Here is an 18,590-nt window from a genome sequence, read left to right as displayed (position 1 = left end):
GATAAGAGTATCAAATATGAATCACGTCCGAGACGAGACAAATAGCATAGTAGTAAAAAAAGCGCATAAACCCATTTCTTCAAAAATGGTGCCATAGCCAAAGCTCTATCTAAAAATCATTCTTTCTTTCAGGCCTGTAAGGGGAACCTTCCGCATGAAAGTGAAAGGAAGAGACCGATAAATAAATGCAAAGAGAAGGGGAATGGTTAGTGATGACGGCATAGGACACAGAAAGTTCCTTCTCTCTCTTTTGAATCCCAGGGATTGCCTCAGGGAAGAGGCTAGTCCTTGAAAAAGCCATCTCGATTGGTATTATTAAAATGCGAATATAGGCCTAATTGAAGCATAAAAGTGAAATAATAATAATGAGAGTCTTTTTTCCATTGACAGTCATCTTACTTGTGTTCTACGCTACGCTCTTAACCAAATCAATCGCTTTGTCCTGATTTATTGAACAGGTGCCCTATGGAACATGTTTTATGGAATTTCAGTCTTTATGTAATATTTCTTTTCTTACTAATTTAATTCAAGTAGAGAGAGGAATATTCAATCAAAACCCTTAGTCCAATAGGGGGATAATATACATTCAATCCGGATAAGACACTGAGATGAAAGACAAATCAAGCAAGAAAGGCAGAAAGGGGAAGCTTTCTCGAGTGATAGTTCTTTTTGGGTTAGTCTGACTGTCCTCATTCTAGTTGGTAGGCGTGCAAGTAAGAGGGTAGTTGGCAAAATTATATGAATTGAATGGGACTTCAACTTCGACAATCGTATCCTCCCTCCAACAAATAAGGTAGAGTGGGCAAGGCAAAAAAGACAGGAAAACACAAGCTCAAACTTCAACATTTCCATTACCTGTGGAAGTAAAGGAAGCATTTCCAGTGAATAAGAACTAGAATTTCCATTGATTCGGGAGCTAAGAGAGATTGAAAAGGTTTAAATAAGAGTGTGTCTAGCGTCTTTCGCTCTCTCTTATTAGAAGAAGGAAGGGGCGCGACCCCACTCAGCTCGAAGAAGTAGCTCTTTCAACTAATCCATACTTTTCCTTTCCTTCTCCTCGCTACTGTAAAAATGTTGAATTTCTTTTTTACACTGGCGCAGATGATTTCCCCTAAGGCACCGATGGACCAACGCCTTTGTATGTACATCACCCGAATTTCTTGATTCACGGTGTCGAGTATTTGCACTTTAGATCTCATGACTCAACCTGTAGACGGTGATACTGCCACCTTTGGCGACGTGATCTTTTCTTATTCACTTGTGTTGGTGGCAGAGAGGTCGGCGCCTGTGTTCTGGCTCTGGGGGGTGGGTCTTCCCTTTCTCAATTATGACGTACTCGGTTAGGTTGCCATCTAAGTCTTAGTCAGGGGTTTACTTCCAAATTATGGTCTCATTCTTCCCTTCCCTTGATTCACGATCCTTGCAGCTTAATTAATCCCCCATGTGTCGGGACCTAAACCGTGGTGGTGCTCTTTTACAGCTTCTTCTACATAGGCTCTGTAACTTGTGGAATTGAAAAAGGAAGCTTTTCCAAGCTCGAACAAGATCAAAAGAACTGATCGCTTTCCACAATAACAAAATAGTTATCTAGTAGCCATGTTTTCTTTTTGTGATAATGCCGTAGCGTAAGACTCCAAGAATTTTGGAAGCTGAACATGCTCAAAAGATGCCTAAAGCTTTTAGCTTTGATCATTCGACGCCGAGTGAAACGGTTCCTCGCTAAATAAAACCAAAGTTCCACTACAACCAAGGAAAGAGATAGATCACATCTTGGCCAAATGTCAATCCTCCTAGTTTGAAAGAGAAAAGAGTGGAGATGTGCGAAAAAAGATAACTCCTAACTAACCAGTCAAGTGAAAGGAGCCCGCTTACCTACTCCCCTTTCCCCTAATTGCTAGGAGCCTCGCCCTCTTGACTTGATATGTCAAGAAGACTACAACCGATTCCTTTTGCTTAAAAGGCCCTCCCATATCATATATATGATAAGGAAGCATGCTATTTTTAGCTATTTTTGCTTTCTGTTTTGTTTTTTTTATGGGGGTCTAATATGAGATGTATAGCATGCTCATACTCATCCATTAGGATGTTCCCCCCTTTAATAGCTCCGCTAGGATACTAACTTGGTTACCTAGCATTGAATTAGGTAGGACACTCGTCCTACTTCATAGATAGAAAAAGAACTAGTAAGTCTATTATTTGTAGTACCCCTACGAAACCTTTTTCCTTTCCTTGTATTGTATTAAATAAAAGCTAAAGTACTTTCTTTTAAGAATGTATCTGGTTCCATCTTTCTTTCGTTAGTTAAGCCACCTTTTTCTAAAAAGGATTGTAGTCATTCTGGTTTGACACTATTTGTAATGGCTCTCTCATATTGAGAAATTCTACGTAGTGGCATTCGATCACAGAATCCATTAACAGGTGCATAAATGACTAGAATTTGTTTTTCAATTGGCAGTGGTGCATATTGTGGTTGTTTCGATACTTCTGTCATCCTTGCACCTCTATTGAGTAATGCCTGAGTCGCAACATCAAGGTCTGAACCAAATTAAGCAAGGGCAGCCACTTCGTGATATTGTGCCAATTCCAGTTTTGAACTACAGTAGACTTGTTTCATAGTTTTCAACTGAGCGGCAGACCCGACGCGACTAACAGATAAGCCAACGTTAATCGCAGGTCTAATTCCACGATAAAAGAGCTCTGTTTCCAAACAGATTTGTCCATCAGTAATGGGGATCACATTGGTGGGAATATAGGCCGATACGTCTCCAACTTGTGTTTCAATGACGAGTAAGGCGGTCAAGCTACATGCGACTGTCTGGTCTGATCGTTTAGTCGCTCTTTCTAAGAGATGGAAATGTAAATAGAAAACATCCCCTGGGAAAACCTCATGGACTGGTGGTTGGCGTAACAATAATGACATTTGTCGATATGCTACCGCCTGTTTACTAAGATCATCATAGATTATTAATGAGTGCATTCCATTATCGCAGAAATATTCCCCCATGGCATACCCAGAATATGGGGCCAAAAATTGTAGAGGAGTAGGATCTAAAGTGGTAGCTGCTACAAGAATAGAATATTCCAAAGCATTCGTTTCTGCAAGAATTTGAACTAATTATGTCACAGTTGAGCATTTTTTTCCAATCGCTTCATAGACACAATACAATGTCTCACTCTCAGAGGTGGCCCTTGAGTTCAGTTGCTTTTGGTTTAATATGGTATCGATAGCAATAGCAATTTTTCCAGTTTGTCGGTCCCCAATTATAAGTTCTCGTTATAGAGACTGACTTCGTGGGAACTTTATTAAGTAAGTATGTTGCTGCTTACAAAGCATATCCCCTTAAATTTATTGGAAGATCAGTGAACCCCATCATAGATCTCACCATATCTAATAAGGTTCGATTTCTCCTTTAGGACACACCATTGTGTTGTGGTGTTCCTGGAGGTGTCCACTGTGAGAAAATCACACTCTCTTTGAGATACCTAGTAAAATCTTCACTAGGATATTCTCCACCCCTATCAGACCTTAGTACTTTGATACTTTTACTAGTCTGTTTCTCAACTTCACTACAGAACCTTTTGAACATTTCAAAAGATTCTGATTTATGTTTCATAAGATACACAAATTCATATCTTGACATATCATCAGTGAAGGTGATTAAGTAAGAATATTCACCTCTAACTTGAATTTTCATGGTCCCACAAACATATGTATTGTAACGACCCGGCCGGTGGTTTCGAGAGTTATAACCCCGTTTTCCCCATTCCTACTTCTTTTGTATTATTCAGCTATATTATGTTATATCGGGTTAGTTGGTTCGAGTCCGGAAAGAACTCTGAGAGAAATGAGACACTTAGTCTCATAATTAAAAATTTTAAGTTAGAAAAGTGGACCGGATATGGACCTATGTGTAAACGACCTCGGATTCGAATTTTGATAATTCCAATAGCCCTGTATGGTGATTATGGGCTTAGGAGCGTGTCCGGAATATTATTTGGAGGTCCGTAGAGGAATTAGGCTTGAAATGCCGAAAGTTTAATTTTTTGAGAAGTTTGACCGGGGGGTTGACTTTTTGATATCGGGGTCGGAATCCAATTCTGAAAATTGGAATACCTCTGTTATGTCATTTATTACTTGTGTGCAAAATTTGAGGTCAATCGGACGTGATTTGATAGGTTCCGGAGTCATTTGAAGAAATTAGAAATTTCAAAGTTCATTAGGCTTTAATTGGGGTGTAATTCATGGTTTTGGTGTTGTTTGAGGTGATTTGAGGATTCGACTAAGTCCGTATGATGTTTTAGGACTTGTTGGTATATTTGGTTGAGGTCCCGAGGGCCTCGGGTGAGTTTCGGATGGTTAACGGATCAAAAATTGAACTACAACAGCTGCTGCAATTTCCTTCTGTTGGAAATTTCTTCTGCCAGAAATCTTTTAGAATCTAGCCCAGATTGAGCCCAGAGTCGAGGGCCACGATGAAAGCCCAGAGTCGAGGGCTACGATCAAAGCCATGATCGAGCCCAGGGTCGAGGGTCACGGTCGAAGGCCGGGTCGAAGACATGATCGAAGGCCTAAGATCGAGAACCAGGATCGAAGGCCTAGGATCGAGAACCAAGATCGAAGGCCAAGATCGAAGGCCAATATCGAAGGCCAAGACCGAGGCTGAACCGAGGATGTCTGGGCAGAATTATAAAAATAGGGACTTCGTCCCATTTGCCATTTTTGACAAATTGGAGCTTGAGGAGAGGCGATTTTTCATATATTTTCAATGAAAACTTGAGGTAAGTCCCTTGTGATCATTTCTACTCCATAATATTGAATTATCATCGAATAATCCGACTAGATTACATGATTTTGAGGTGTAAATCGGAGATTGAAACTTAGAAATAAGGAAATAAGATTTGTAGATTTGAGGGTCGAGTTGAGGTCGGATTTTGGTAAAATTGGTATGGGTAGACTCGTGGTTGAATGGGCTTTCGGATTTTGTAATTTTTGTCGGGTTCCGAGACGTGGGCCCCACAGGCGATTTTTGAGCCAATTTCGGGTTTTGGTCTAATTTTGAAGCTTTTCTTGTGGAATTCATTCCAATGAATTTTACTAACTGAAACGAATTATTTGTGACTAGATTCGAGGCATTCGAAGGCCGATTTGCGAGGCAAAGGCATAGCAGAGTAAAAAGTTTCACGTTTTGAGGTAAGTAATGATTGTAAATCTAGTCCTGAGGGTATGAAACCCCGGATTTTGTATCATTCTACTATTTTTAGTGACGCACATGCTAGGTGACGGGCGTGTGGGCGTGCACTGTTGGGGATTTGTGACTTGGTCCGCCCCGTAGCAACTGTAAAGTTGCATACTTTGTTGAAACCATTGATACTTATATGATTTAGAAAGATTTTATGTAAATTGGGCTGAATGCCATGTTTGGGCCTTGCGCCAATGCTGTTTGGACCCTTAGGGGCTGTTTCTTACCATCCTCTCATTGTTTTCGATTGAAAATCTATACGCAGTCATGTTTATACTTGTTTACCGCATACCTCAGTTTTATGACTCTATTTTGATGCATATAAATGTTTTGGGTCGAATGCCCTGTTTTACTGAAATGCCCGAGTGGCCTGATTTGTGAGGATAAGTGCAGATCGGGGCTGCCCGCCTGTAGCATACTTTATGACTGAGTGAGGCCGAGGGCCTGATTTGTGAGGATGAGTGTGGATCGGGGCTGCCCATCTGCAGCATACTTTATTATTATCTCATGTGATTTATCCATGCAGATTATAGCGCTTGGTCTGAAGGAGCCCCTCCGGATTCTGTACACACCCCTATGAGCGCAGGTACATACTTAGTGTGAGTGCCGAGTGCCGAGTGCTGAGTGATTGGGAGGCAAGAGTGGTTGTGAGGTATGCCCGAGTGGCAAGAGTGATTGTGAGGTATGCCCGAGTGGCAAGAGTGATTGTGAGGTATGCCCGAGTGGCACGAGTGACTGTGAGGTTTGACCGAGGGGCTGTATATGAGTGATGTTTTTCCCGAGGGGCTGTTTATGATTTCATAATTTTTTTTTGCTCAACTTTGCATTGATTCTTTGTTTGAAAAACTGTTGGGAAAATGTCTTTAAATGATTTTTACTGGAACTGGGTTTAAACTAGATAATTTGATTCAAATCCTGAGTTTTTTTAAAAGCATGTGGTATTTTACTGAGATTTTCTGATATGAACGTTATATGCTTTATTGCTCGTCACTACTTCTCAGTCTTTATTTATTGTTGTTACTTACTGAGTTGGCGTACTCACGTTACTCCCTGCACCTTGTGTGCAGATTCAGGTGTAGCTGGACACGGTAGCGGTTATTGAGTAATTTGGTTGCAGATTTTCTTGGAGATAGCAAGGTAGCTGTTTGGCGATCGCAGCCCCTGCTCTTCTCCCTCCTATCTTCCTCTAGTTGTATTTAGCTATTTTCCGGGCTGAGTTAGCCTTGATATTGTTAGACAGATTGTAGTATATGCTCATGACTAGTGACACCCCGATGTCGGGCTTTTCTTTTCTGCACTTCTATTTTTCTTTGATTTGAACTCTTTAAATGAAGGTTTATGTTAAATAACCTTGAAATTTTCTTTAAAAATAAAAATATCGGTTTGTTTTGGAAATGAGTCGGCTTGCCTAGTTCCACGATAGGCGCCATCACGATAGGGGTTAGTTTTGGGTCGTGATAGATTGGTATCAGAGCCTAAGTTACATAGGTCTCATGAGTCATGAGCGGGTTTAGTAGAGTCTTGTGGATCGGTACAGAGACGTCTGTACTTATCTTCAGGAGGCTGCAGAACCTTTAGGAAAATTTCACTTTCTTGTATTCTATCGTGCGAAAATGATTTAGCATGAGACATAACTCTTTGAATTCCTTCCACGCATCTCATATGCACACATGAGCGCTCAGTATCAGTTGTGCATCGCCGGCTTATGATTCTATGAACAAGGTTGAGATGTGTATTTTGTATTATGGTGGTGGGCCAATCTGGAGGACTTGAGGCCATGGTTAGTCGCAGCTTAGGCTCGGTAGCTTCAGTTGTAACCTATACATTTGGACTCATATGTCCGATAATGTCCCTACGAGTTGAATTGTGGCTCGATGAGCATTGGAATGGATTTGTGGTGATTATGACGTAACTGCGGGAAGTGTTAAGACTATGTGAATATGACGAGAAGTATTTTCTTGAAATGTAAAGGAAGGCCATTGGGTGCTTGATTTTAGTTTTGATGCTACGTATCGTCTCGAGTGTGAATGTTTTGAAGGATTTTTCACGTTGTTAAATTTTGGGGAAAATTAAATTCTCATGTCTGTCAATGAGTTTGAACTCAAGAAGAGTAAGTGGTTGTGTAGTAATGGTGGTTGCGAATGGGTATTTTGATGTTAATGGCTCGGGAAAGATAATCTTTGAAGAGACTTAGAGTCGGTAACATTTTATTGGTTCAGGTGCGATAGAAATACATTTCGATTTGATGCAGCAGTTGGGTAGCAAAGTATGAGGGAAGACATGGCGGGAAGTGTTCGCGGTGGTTGAAATACTAGCAGGTCAAGTAGGAGAAGTAGAGGTTGAGAAGTTTCTTAAAGGAGATGGTTTAACCGAAGTAAGAGTGGCAGATTAGCATATGAATTCACTAGTAGGGTAGTCGTGCACCTTGAGAAAGTGTAGAATGTTTTGGAATCGTGTTAAAATGTGAATCAGCATGCATACTCTGCATACTCTAAATTGAATATGGCAGAAAGGAGTGTGTTTGAAATGAATAGAGGCGTGAAGATCTGATTATTGTGTCAGGTGAAATATGACTTGAGTTCGGAAGGTATTGTTGACGTACAGTTGATGTCAATAGGGAAAGTGCAGACTTATATAAATGGTGAACTCAGAGGAATTTTTGAATTTCGTGGTTGTTGCACTCAGTGCAGTGTCATTGGGAGATGTCGGTAAGGAATTCCACATGTGGGTTATCTCATATGTGCAGCTAGCGGTGGCGTAATGTTGATGAAGCTTTTGTGAGGAATATTACTAGCTACCCGGTAGGAGGTCGTGTGTGTAATTTTGGCTGGAGATTCAGAATATTCATGAAAGGCTTAATAGAAGACTTCGAGAAGTCTGACAGGTTAACGGTGCGAGACCTTGGTAATTGAGAATGAGAAATCCTTACGGGTTCTAATTTTATATAATTGCAGCTTAAGGCTAAGTGGGGGAGTCTGCTATCGACTAGTTGATTGCACAGTTATGGGTCGTGATAGATGGGTTGTATTAGATTCGGTTCGGGGTATACCGGTGAATCAGTTATGACTTGCAGAGGACGAGATCGAGGATGACTCGGGTAAAGGAATTTCTGAACACAAGTTGGATTACACTCTATGGTTATAGGAGGACCATAAAATTAATTGGGTGTTTATTCACAGAGAATGTAGTGTACATGGAGCGGGAATTTGCTCGGTTGCGTAGGAGTGAGGGTTACTCTTTATTCCCTTGGGTGTTGATGTGCTAATGGGGCACATGTCGTTTCGGTCCGTTTGGTCGGTTAATTCGAGAATGGTTACAATGGATTCAAGATTTATAAATATGGCTAGAAAACTGGGAGTCGCATTGAACGGTGTTGAGACTCGTTGCATCTCATATCATTGTGAATTATGCATTTCAGTATCAAGAAGGTGAAGGAAATAGTTTTAGGTTCCTATAATGTCTCTTCGGAGTAAACATGTTTGGTTGTGGAACCTTTGGAATATATTAAAAAGGGGGGGTATTCGGCGGCTTATAAGCCTTAGGGCGGTGTGATTCTATGCTAGAGTTCGTGGGGCAAGTTTTAGTTAAGGATAATAGTGTTCTAATAAGGAAATAAAATAGCAACTTGAAGGCGATTTGGAAAGGACTTGGGGAAATAGGACAGTTTGAAAGTAGGTTGGGGTAGCACAATAATAGGTATGATCGGTTATTTGTGTACTTATGACGTGGCTAGTATCTACAGGTGCTTCGTGGCAATGCTCCCGGATTTGGCAACCTGTGTGGCTTGGTGAAGTTAGAGGAATTCGGTTCAGATAGCTTGATTATGTGCAAATCGATTTCAAAGTGTTCATGATGGGTTCTACCATGGTTTAAACCGGATAATTTCTACCGATGTACGGAGCGGGTTGTGTGTTATGATTTTCTCCTAGAAAGAAGCAAGAAAGAGGTTTCTGACTAATAAGGTATGTAATTGCTAGTGACTCAGAGTTGATAATGGAATTCTTATGCTTGTCACATGATGGCATAATCGATGTGGTGTGTTGTGCGGGAATAGGATTTACATGTACCAGGTCACATTTCAGTTTTGAAGGGAAGGACATAAATTCTTAGGCAGCATGAACTGTTTTCCATGACTAGGTAAATGATATTACTATTTGGTATAGCTTGATGAGAGTGTACATTTCAGAAGGGGCAGTGTGTTTTGATTTATGGGTACTTCGCTGGTATTGCGGCACTCTCCTGGTTGATCGACTGTTGATATTCAAATTTTTGCCAGGTGGCATGGAAGAAGTTTCAAAGTATTTCTCATGGGAGGATTGTGTATGAGAGAGGTGTTAGGCATTCGGGCGGTGGAGGTGGAATCAAATAGGGTGATTCATGTGTTCTATGGAATTGAAGATTGGGAGTTCTCATGAGCAGATTGTTTCATGGTGGTGGACTGTGAAGTTGTGGCCGGAGCTAGCCAGATGATAGAAGGTATTATGATTCCGTCATTGTGGACTTTCGGAGGTTATTTATCTATTGGTGGCTGACCATAGTTGATTTGGGGCCCATTGGTAGGCCCAATTAGGATGTGTATTCTACATCGAGCCGGATTGATTGGCTCCATACTGCTATTATTGAAGGATATGCCATTCGGTTGATGTGAAGCTTATTCGTGCTCTGAAATGATCGGTGAGTTACTCTTCTAGGCTACGAGGAGTTGGGATTCGTGGTTATATGCACATATGGTGCGGTTCTATTGTGGCCTTATAGCGGAATTTGAGCGAGAATAGTATTGGATATTGCTTAGTTGATGACGTATTGGTCGTGTTCTTTCGGGTTTTATGTGGCATGGTGTCGTTTGCTTCTCTGTGGTTATGGTAATGCACTTTGGGTACTTGATGTCGAATTGCGCATGGTTATTGATTTTTAGCAGGGTGACTTGAGGTGTTTCATATGGACCAGTATTTGGATAGGGTCGCATATTGCAGCAGAGTTATGTGGAAATATGATCCCTCGTGTAAGATTCGTGTGTTATGGTTCTGCGGTGTGTGATGGTTTCTTAGCATTGCGTCGGGGTGGTACTCGTCAAGCTTGTGGAACGGTTCTCCTGTTTGGGTCATTGTTACGATTGGGTACATTTGGAATATTGCTATCCGATGCACGGATTGCATGGGTTGTGGCTTTAGATTGTATTGATGTGTCATGTCATTAGAGTGGTCGTGTTGGATGAGACGAGGTCATTGGGCCAAGAATGGATGCTATCAGATTTGATTGTGGTATAATTGGGATGAGGTGTAGATCTCCGGTTGGATGGTTTGAGTCGGGTGAGGCTAGGCTCTTAGGTACAGACTTGGTCCAGGACGCATTAGATAAGCTGAAATTGATTCAGGAGCGGCTTTGCACGGCGCAGTCTAGGCAAAAGAGCTACGCGGATAGGAAGGTCCGTGATGTGTCTTTTATGGTTGGGGAAAAGGTTTTGCTGAAGGTATCACCATGAAGGGTGTTATGAGGTTTGGGAAGAGGGGAAAGTTGAGCCCCCGGTTCATTAGGCCTTTTGAGGTGCGTCATAGGATAGGAGAGGTGGCTTGTAAGCTTGCCTTGCCACCCAACAAGTCGAGTGTGCATCCAGTGTTTCATGTTTTCATGCTCCGGAAGTATATTGGAGATCCGTTCCATGTTTTGGATTTCAGCACGGTTCAGTTGGAGGGTGATATGACTTATGATGTGGAGCCGGTGGTTATTTTGGATCGGCAGGTTCGAAGGTTAAGGTCAAAGGATATAGCTTCAGTGAAGGTGCAATGGAGGGGTCAGCCTGTGGAAGAGGCCACCTGGGAGACCAAGAGGGAGATGCGGAGCAGATATCCACGCCTATTCGAGACTCCAGGTATGTTTCTAGACCCGTTCGAGGACGAACGGATATTTAAGAGGGGGAGGATGTAACGACCCGGCCGGTCGTTTCGAGAGTTATAACCCTGTTTTCCCCATTCCTACTTATTTTTGTGTTATTCAGCTATATTATGTTATATCGGGTTAGTTGGTTCGAGTCCGGAAGGAACTCTGAGTGAAATGAGACACTTAGTCTCATAATTGAAAATTTTAAGTTAGAAAAGTGGACCGGATATGGACCTATGTGTAAATGGCCTCGGATTCGAATTTTGATAATTTCAATAGCTCCGTATGGTGATTTTGGGCTTAGGAGCGTGTCCGGAATATTATTTGGAGGTCCATAGAGGAATTAGGCTTGAAATGCCGAAAGCTTAATTTTTTGAGAAGTTGGACCGGGGGGTTGACTTTTTGATATCGGGGTCGGAATCCGATTCTGAAAATTGGAATACCTCTGTTATGTTATTTATGACTTGTGTGCAAAATTTGAGGTCAATCAGACGTGATTTGATAGGTTCCGGAGTCGTTTGTAGAAATTAGAAATTTCAAAGTTCATTAGGCTTGAATTGGGGTGTAATTCATGGTTTTAGTGTTGTTTGAGGTGATTTGAGGATTCGACTAAGTCTATATGATGTTTTAGGACTTGTTGGTATATTTGGTTGAGGTCCCGAGGGCCTCGGGTGAGTTTCGGATGGTTAACGGATCAAATATTGAACTTCAACAGCTGCTGCAATTTCCTTCTGTTGAAAATTTCTTCTGCCAGAAATCGAGCCCAGAAATCTCTCAGAATCGAGCCCAGATCGAGCCCAGAGTCGAGGGCCACGATTGAAGCCCAGATCGAGCCCAGAGTCGAGGGCCATGATCGAAGCCATGATCGAGCCCAGGGTCGAGGGTCACGGTCGAAGGCCGGGTCGAAGACATGATCGAAGGCCTAGGATCGAAAACCAGGATCAAAAGCCTAGGATCGAGAACCAGGATCGAAGGCCAAGATCGAAGGTCAAGACCGAGGCTGAACCGAGGATGTCTGGGCAGAATTATAAAAACAGTGACTTCGTCCCATTTTCCATTTTTGACAAATTGGAGCTTGAGGAGAGGCGATTTTTGATATATTTTCAACGAAAACTTGAGGTAAGTCCCTTGTGATCATTTCTACTCCATAATATTGAATTATCATCGAATAATCCGACTAGATTACATGATTTTGAGGTGTAAATCGGAGATTGGAACTTAGAAATTTGGAAATACGATTTGTAGATTTGAGGGTCGAGTTGAGGTCAGATTTTGGTAAAATTGGTATGGGTAGACTCGTGGTTGAATGGGCTTTCGAATTTTGTAACTTTTGTCGGATTCCGAGACGTGGGCCCCACGGGCAATTTTTGAGCTAATTTTTGGATTTTTATGGAAAAATCATTATTATCTTGTGAAATTAATTCCAATGAATTTTATTGACTGAAACAAATTATTTGTGACTTAGATTCGAGGCATTCGGAGGCCGATTTGTGAGGCAAAGGCATAGCAGAGTAAAAAGTTTCACGTTTTGAGGTAAGTAACGATTGTAAATCTAGTCCTGAGGGTATGAGACCCTGGATTTTGTATCATTCTACTATTTTTAGTGACGCACATGCTAGGTGACGGGCTTGTGGGCGTGCACTGTTGGGGATTTGTGACTTGGTCCGCCCCGTAGCAACTGTAAAGTTGCATACTTTGTTGAAACCATTGATACTTATATGTTTTAGAAAGAATTTTTTTAAAATTGGGCTGAATGCCATGTTTGGGCCTTGCGCCAATGCTGTTTTGACCCTTAGGGGCTGTTTCTTACCATCCTCTCACTGTTTTCGATTGAAAATCTATACTCAGTCATGTTTATACTTGTTTACCGCATAACTCAGTTTTATGACTATATTTTGATGCATATAAATGTTTTGGGCCGAATGCCCTGTTTTACTGAAATGCCCGAGTGGCCTGATTTGTGAGGATGAGTGTGGATCGAGGTTGCCCGCCTGCAGCATACTTTATGACTAAGTGAGGCCGAGGGCCTGATTTGTGAGGATAAGTGTGGATCGGGGCTGCCCGCCTGCAGCATACTTTATTATTATCGCACGTGAGTTGTCTGTGCAGATTATAGCGCTTGGGCTGAAGGAGCCCCTCCGGAGTCTGTACACACCCCTAGTGAGCGCAGGTACCTACTGGTGCGAGTGCCGAGTGTTGAGTGATTGGGAGGCAAGAGTGATTGTGAGGTATGCCCGAGTGGCAAGAGTGATTGTGAGGTATGCCCGAGTGGCACGAGTGACTGTGAGGTTTGCCCGAGGGGCTGTATATGAGTGATGTTTTGCCCGAGGGGCTATTTATGATTTCATCATTTTTTTGGCTCAACTTTGTATTGAGTCTTTGTTTGAAAAATTGTTGGAAAAATATCTTTAAATAATTTTTACTGGAACTGGGTTTAAACTAGATAATTTGATTCAAATCCTGAGTTTTTTTAAAGGCATGTGGTATTTTACTGAGATTTTCTGATATGAACGTTATATGCTTTATTGCTCGTCACTACTGCTCAGTCTTTATTTATTGTTGTTACTTACTAAGTTGGCGTACTCACGTTACTCCCTACACCTTGTGTGCAGATTCAGGTGTAGCTGGACACGGTAGCGGTTATTGAGTGTTCTGGTTGCAGATTTTCTTAGAGATATCAAGGTAGTTGTTTGGCGATCGCAGCCCCTGCTCTTCTCCCTCCTATCTTCCTCTAGTTGTATTTAGCTATTTTCCGGGCTGAGTTAGCCTTGATATTGTTAGACAGATTGTAGCATATGCTCATGACTAGTGGCACCCCGATGTCGGGCTTTTCTTTTCTGCACTTCTGTTTTTTTTTTATTTGAACTCTTTAAATGAAGGTTTATGTTAAATAACCTTGAAATTTTCTTTAAAATGAAAATATCGGTTTGTTTTGGAAATGATTCGGCTTGCCTAGTTCCACGATAGGCGCCATCACGACAGGGGTTAGTTTTGGGTCGTGACATGTATGAATTAGTCCCAATAATTGCATATGCTCTTTCTCCACTTCTAGTAAATGGAGATTTGGTCATTTTCCCTTTGAGACAAGATGCACAAGTTGGATATGATTCAAAATCATACTTATGAAGATATACTTCCTTGTACAACTTGTTAATTCTTTTCTTTCCAATATGACCAAGCCTACAATGCCAAAGGTATGTATGATTTACTTGATCATCTCTTTTCCTCTTAAGACTAGAAACATGCATAATCGAATTAGCATTCACATTAGGCTTACATAAACATCATGTTGGAGATGGTCATTCACATATAAATCATCACCATAATAAATAGAGCAAATACCATTGCCTATGTTAATGCGAAACCCACGCTTGTCCAACATAAAAGCTGAAATTAAGTTTGAAACAAATTTAGGAACATAATAACAATTATCTAGCATAAGGACTTTCCCCGAAGGAATTATTAAAGAAATTGATCCTACGGCTATTGCTGCAACTTTTTTACCATTTCCAGCTTGTAGATTAACTTCTCCTTTCTTCAACATCCTACTTATCTTGAACCCTTGCAACATATTGCAGATGTTATAACTACTGCCAGTAACTAATACCCACAGTGAAGAATTAGTAGTAGCTAAAGAAACCTTGAAAATATTTTTCATTAATGTTTTACCTTGTTTCTTATCCTTTAGAGTTGCAAGATACTCCTTGTAGTTTCTCTTCCAATGTCCTTTATTCTTACAGTGAAAACATTCAACATCATATACTGACAGCAAGATCAAATCTTCAGAAAGCTCTTTACCAAACTTATACCCTAATTTCTCAAGTTCTTCGGTAAGATCAATCACATGATTTACATGGGGTCCAACTGGAAATTTCCAATGTCCAATTGTGCATCAACCATCTTCTTAAGATGTTCAATGATTGCATTTGGAACTATATTCTGATGTTTCATCTGGAGTTCAAAACTCATAGAAGCGAGAATGATGCATTTAATAGCAAGGCATACCTCCAAGTATTTCTGATAAACCTTGGTGCCTTCAATATCATTCTATGGTGGGACTATCTTTACAAGCTTATTGGTCACATTAATGAGCTTCTCATGCATGAGAACAATTCTCAAATTTCTATATCAGTCATCAAAGTTTGGTCATACCAACTTGTTGGTCTCAAGTATTTCACGCAGTGATATAACAGACATATTGAGAAATCTAAAATATAGAAAAGAAAAGGCAACAATATAAGAACATATTTACATATATCATAAAGACATGGACTTTTATCTAAATGATATTTTCACTAATTATTTTAAACTATTTACCCTCATTATAGTTTAAAATTTTTTTATTTTTGTTAGTGGAGTAAAGGAATCCTTCAACAATATGTATGAGCCCCTTGGTAGTCAAGTCGTTTCTCACATATATTTTAAAGGTAGGTACTCTTACTCATTGTATCTCCATACAATTTCCTTAAGTTGCTCTATGTCAAATAGTCTCCTGGTAGTCAGGTCGATCCTATTGTCATAGTTGAGTTCAACTATCATGATAACAAAGAACTTATTAAATTTTATACTCCCCGAATAGTCCAGGCGTCTAGTGTAAAATTGAATAATTCTTTCAATCCATGCGTCTAATGCAATAAATAATTTTAACATATTCTCGAACTATAAGTCTTTTGGTAGTCAGGACACTCCTTATAAATAAGAAATAGATAAAATTATTTATTTTGATGGATAGCTTTACAATAAAATGTCTTGCATTTTATTATTTAAGAACTCAAATTTTAGTAGGAGGGAATTGTTATTAAAATAACTTTTAATAACATGATGATCAAATCTTTTATAGCACATGAATTTAGTTCAAGTTATTTACATGCTTAGTCCTAAATTAATGTGCATCACATGTAATAAATAATTCAAAATTATGTAATAAACAATCACGTGACACAAAAATAAAATTCAACATTCCTATAACATGTTTACCTTATATATCACATATATCAAATAAAAATAATTCATGCCAGAACATTATTATTAATTAACATCTCATGAACTAATAACAATTAAAAATAATAATAGAATCCAATAACCTATTATAGATACCCGTTGTATTTAATACAAAATTTTAAATTTAAGTTATAAACTATCTCAAGAGTTTAACTTATATGAATACATATTTTATTCACAATAAAATAATATCAATTCATATGCATTCAAATGATTTGACTATTGCACAAGACACAAGTATTATAGTTTGAACTCTTCAAATATAATCATAAAAATTTCGTAAATAAATTTTAGATACGAGAAACCATCGCTCTGATACCACTGAAGGATTGCATATAGATGTTCGTAACATGCAGCGGAAGACAATAGCAATCATAGGCCGATCTTTTCGTATTTAAAATTTATTTACATGTCAAAGATCGAATCTTAGACGTACCTGGTGAAGAGAGCCTCGTTTCAAAGTTTTTTCGATAGTGCGAAGACTCTATGTGTATCCATACCGAGACCGATCCTTGCTATCAACTCTTTGATCAATGAAACTCATGAACAAATTGAATGAAATATTATGCTGAAACTTTTCTCAAAAATCTCAACTCAATGGTAGAAGAACAAGAAACACTTTTTTTTCTAATTGTATTTTCTCTCTTGGCTTTGTATTGCATTCTCACTTTTACAAAGTAATGTTTCTTTTCAATAATTTCTCAGGCAAATTTTCTCCACCGTCCTTTATATAGCATCACCTATAAACTCTTTTCCTATTTGGTTGAGGTAATAATTTACTTAGGGTGAAAGTTTATTCCAAAAATAAACTTCATGGAATATTTTATATGGAAATTCGAAATTCCATCTAATTGGCATCGTGACTGCCGATTTCAAGTCCAATTCCAATTGGAATACAAGTATCAATTAATATATTATATTAAAAAATACCAATCCCATTCTTAATGGGTTTGAATCAACCTCACGTCCTTCCTTAGACTTATTGGCAATCCAATCCTAAATTGGTTTTTCCAAATAAGTCTTCATCATTAATATATTATATACATCCCATATATATATATATATATATATATATATATATATATATATATATATATATATATATATATATATATATATATATATATATATATATATATATATATATATATATATATATATATATATATATATATATATATATATATATATATATATATATATATATATTTCAATTTGTTCACAATATTAATTATATCCTCTGTGCTAGAAAAGAATATAATAATATTTTATTTGAACTAATAACTAAATTTATTTGACTAATTAAATTCTTTAATTTAATAATCAAATAATAAAGTAATTAATCATTTAGCAAAGATCAGAACACTCGTTAGTGTGCGACCCCATAGGTTCAATACTAAGCCGGTAGTAAATTGATCACATCAATATATTAATTAAGGGTGGCGTCTAGCAACACTCTTTAACAACCGGATAGAATGAAGTATACAATTTACTCTCAAGAACCAGTAGAAGAATAATATAGTAATTCCTTCTGTCCTTATAGCTCTTGGTCACCCTAGGATATGGTTCAACTGTCAAATCCTAATAGGCGACCAACTATGTATTTATGTCAAATATAATCGACCATTGAATGACCTAAGACACTCTTTTCTTCTTTCATTCAATTGCTCTGGCCAAGGTCTTAGTTTGGTCGTTTATAATTCATGACAATGTGGAGCTTAAACTCATTACCAAGAGTTGATAGATTCCATCTTGATCAATCACTAATTCTACAAGTATTTAATCATACCCAATATCCTTTCAGCTATTGCCCTAGGGCCATAGGTGTCTATTATCAAAGCACAATAAATAACTTGTCAATTACTATGACGATCTTAGGTCAAAGAAAATTCTTACATCACATTTCAAGAGAATATTCTATTGACAGTTTATGGTAATTCTAACCATTAGGAATTATCCAATGAGTCGGTTCAATGATCATATCTGTATATGCATCATCTATCTATGTGATTTAGTTAATGAGATTAACTAATCTTTATCCAATAAAGACGATCACATAAATATTGATCTAAGCAGATTACTAATGTCCAAATTAATAATCCTATGATCAAGAACAAATTTAGATTAAATTATAAGAAACTTCACTCTCATTATCTGATCTCCATCACAATGTCAAGTCACAAAATTTAATCAAGGACCATATCAAGGTAATCAAACAATTAATAATAACTATGATAAAAGAATATTATATGTCATATATTTTTATATCAAATAACGTTCACAAAAACATGTTCAAATCATCAAATGTGAGATTGGATCTAGGGCATATCTACTATATCCCTAACACTATTTTACGTTTATTTATGTCTTAAGATATAATCTCTCTTCATTGAATATTTATGTGTTATCTCCATCTTCAAGAACAACTATTATAAAGGGTAAAATGAGAAAACAAATATAATTTATTTTGTC

The 18,590-nt window shown here is 38.7% G+C and overlaps 1 pseudogene; it reads right to left on the bottom strand.

Annotated features, from left to right (window-relative positions):
- Nucleotides 1-2,239: 2,239 nt before the first annotated feature.
- Nucleotides 2,240-15,562, bottom strand: LOC142178817 (ATP synthase subunit alpha, mitochondrial-like; annotated as a pseudogene).
- Nucleotides 15,563-18,590: the final 3,028 nt, after the last annotated feature.

This window comes from Nicotiana tabacum, unplaced genomic scaffold, assembly GCF_000715075.1.
Source record: "Nicotiana tabacum cultivar K326 unplaced genomic scaffold, ASM71507v2 Un00001, whole genome shotgun sequence".
Classification (NCBI taxonomy): domain Eukaryota; kingdom Viridiplantae; phylum Streptophyta; class Magnoliopsida; order Solanales; family Solanaceae; genus Nicotiana; species Nicotiana tabacum.
The sequence above is the reverse complement of the archived record's forward strand: the minus strand, read 5'-3'. Positions and strand labels throughout refer to the sequence as shown.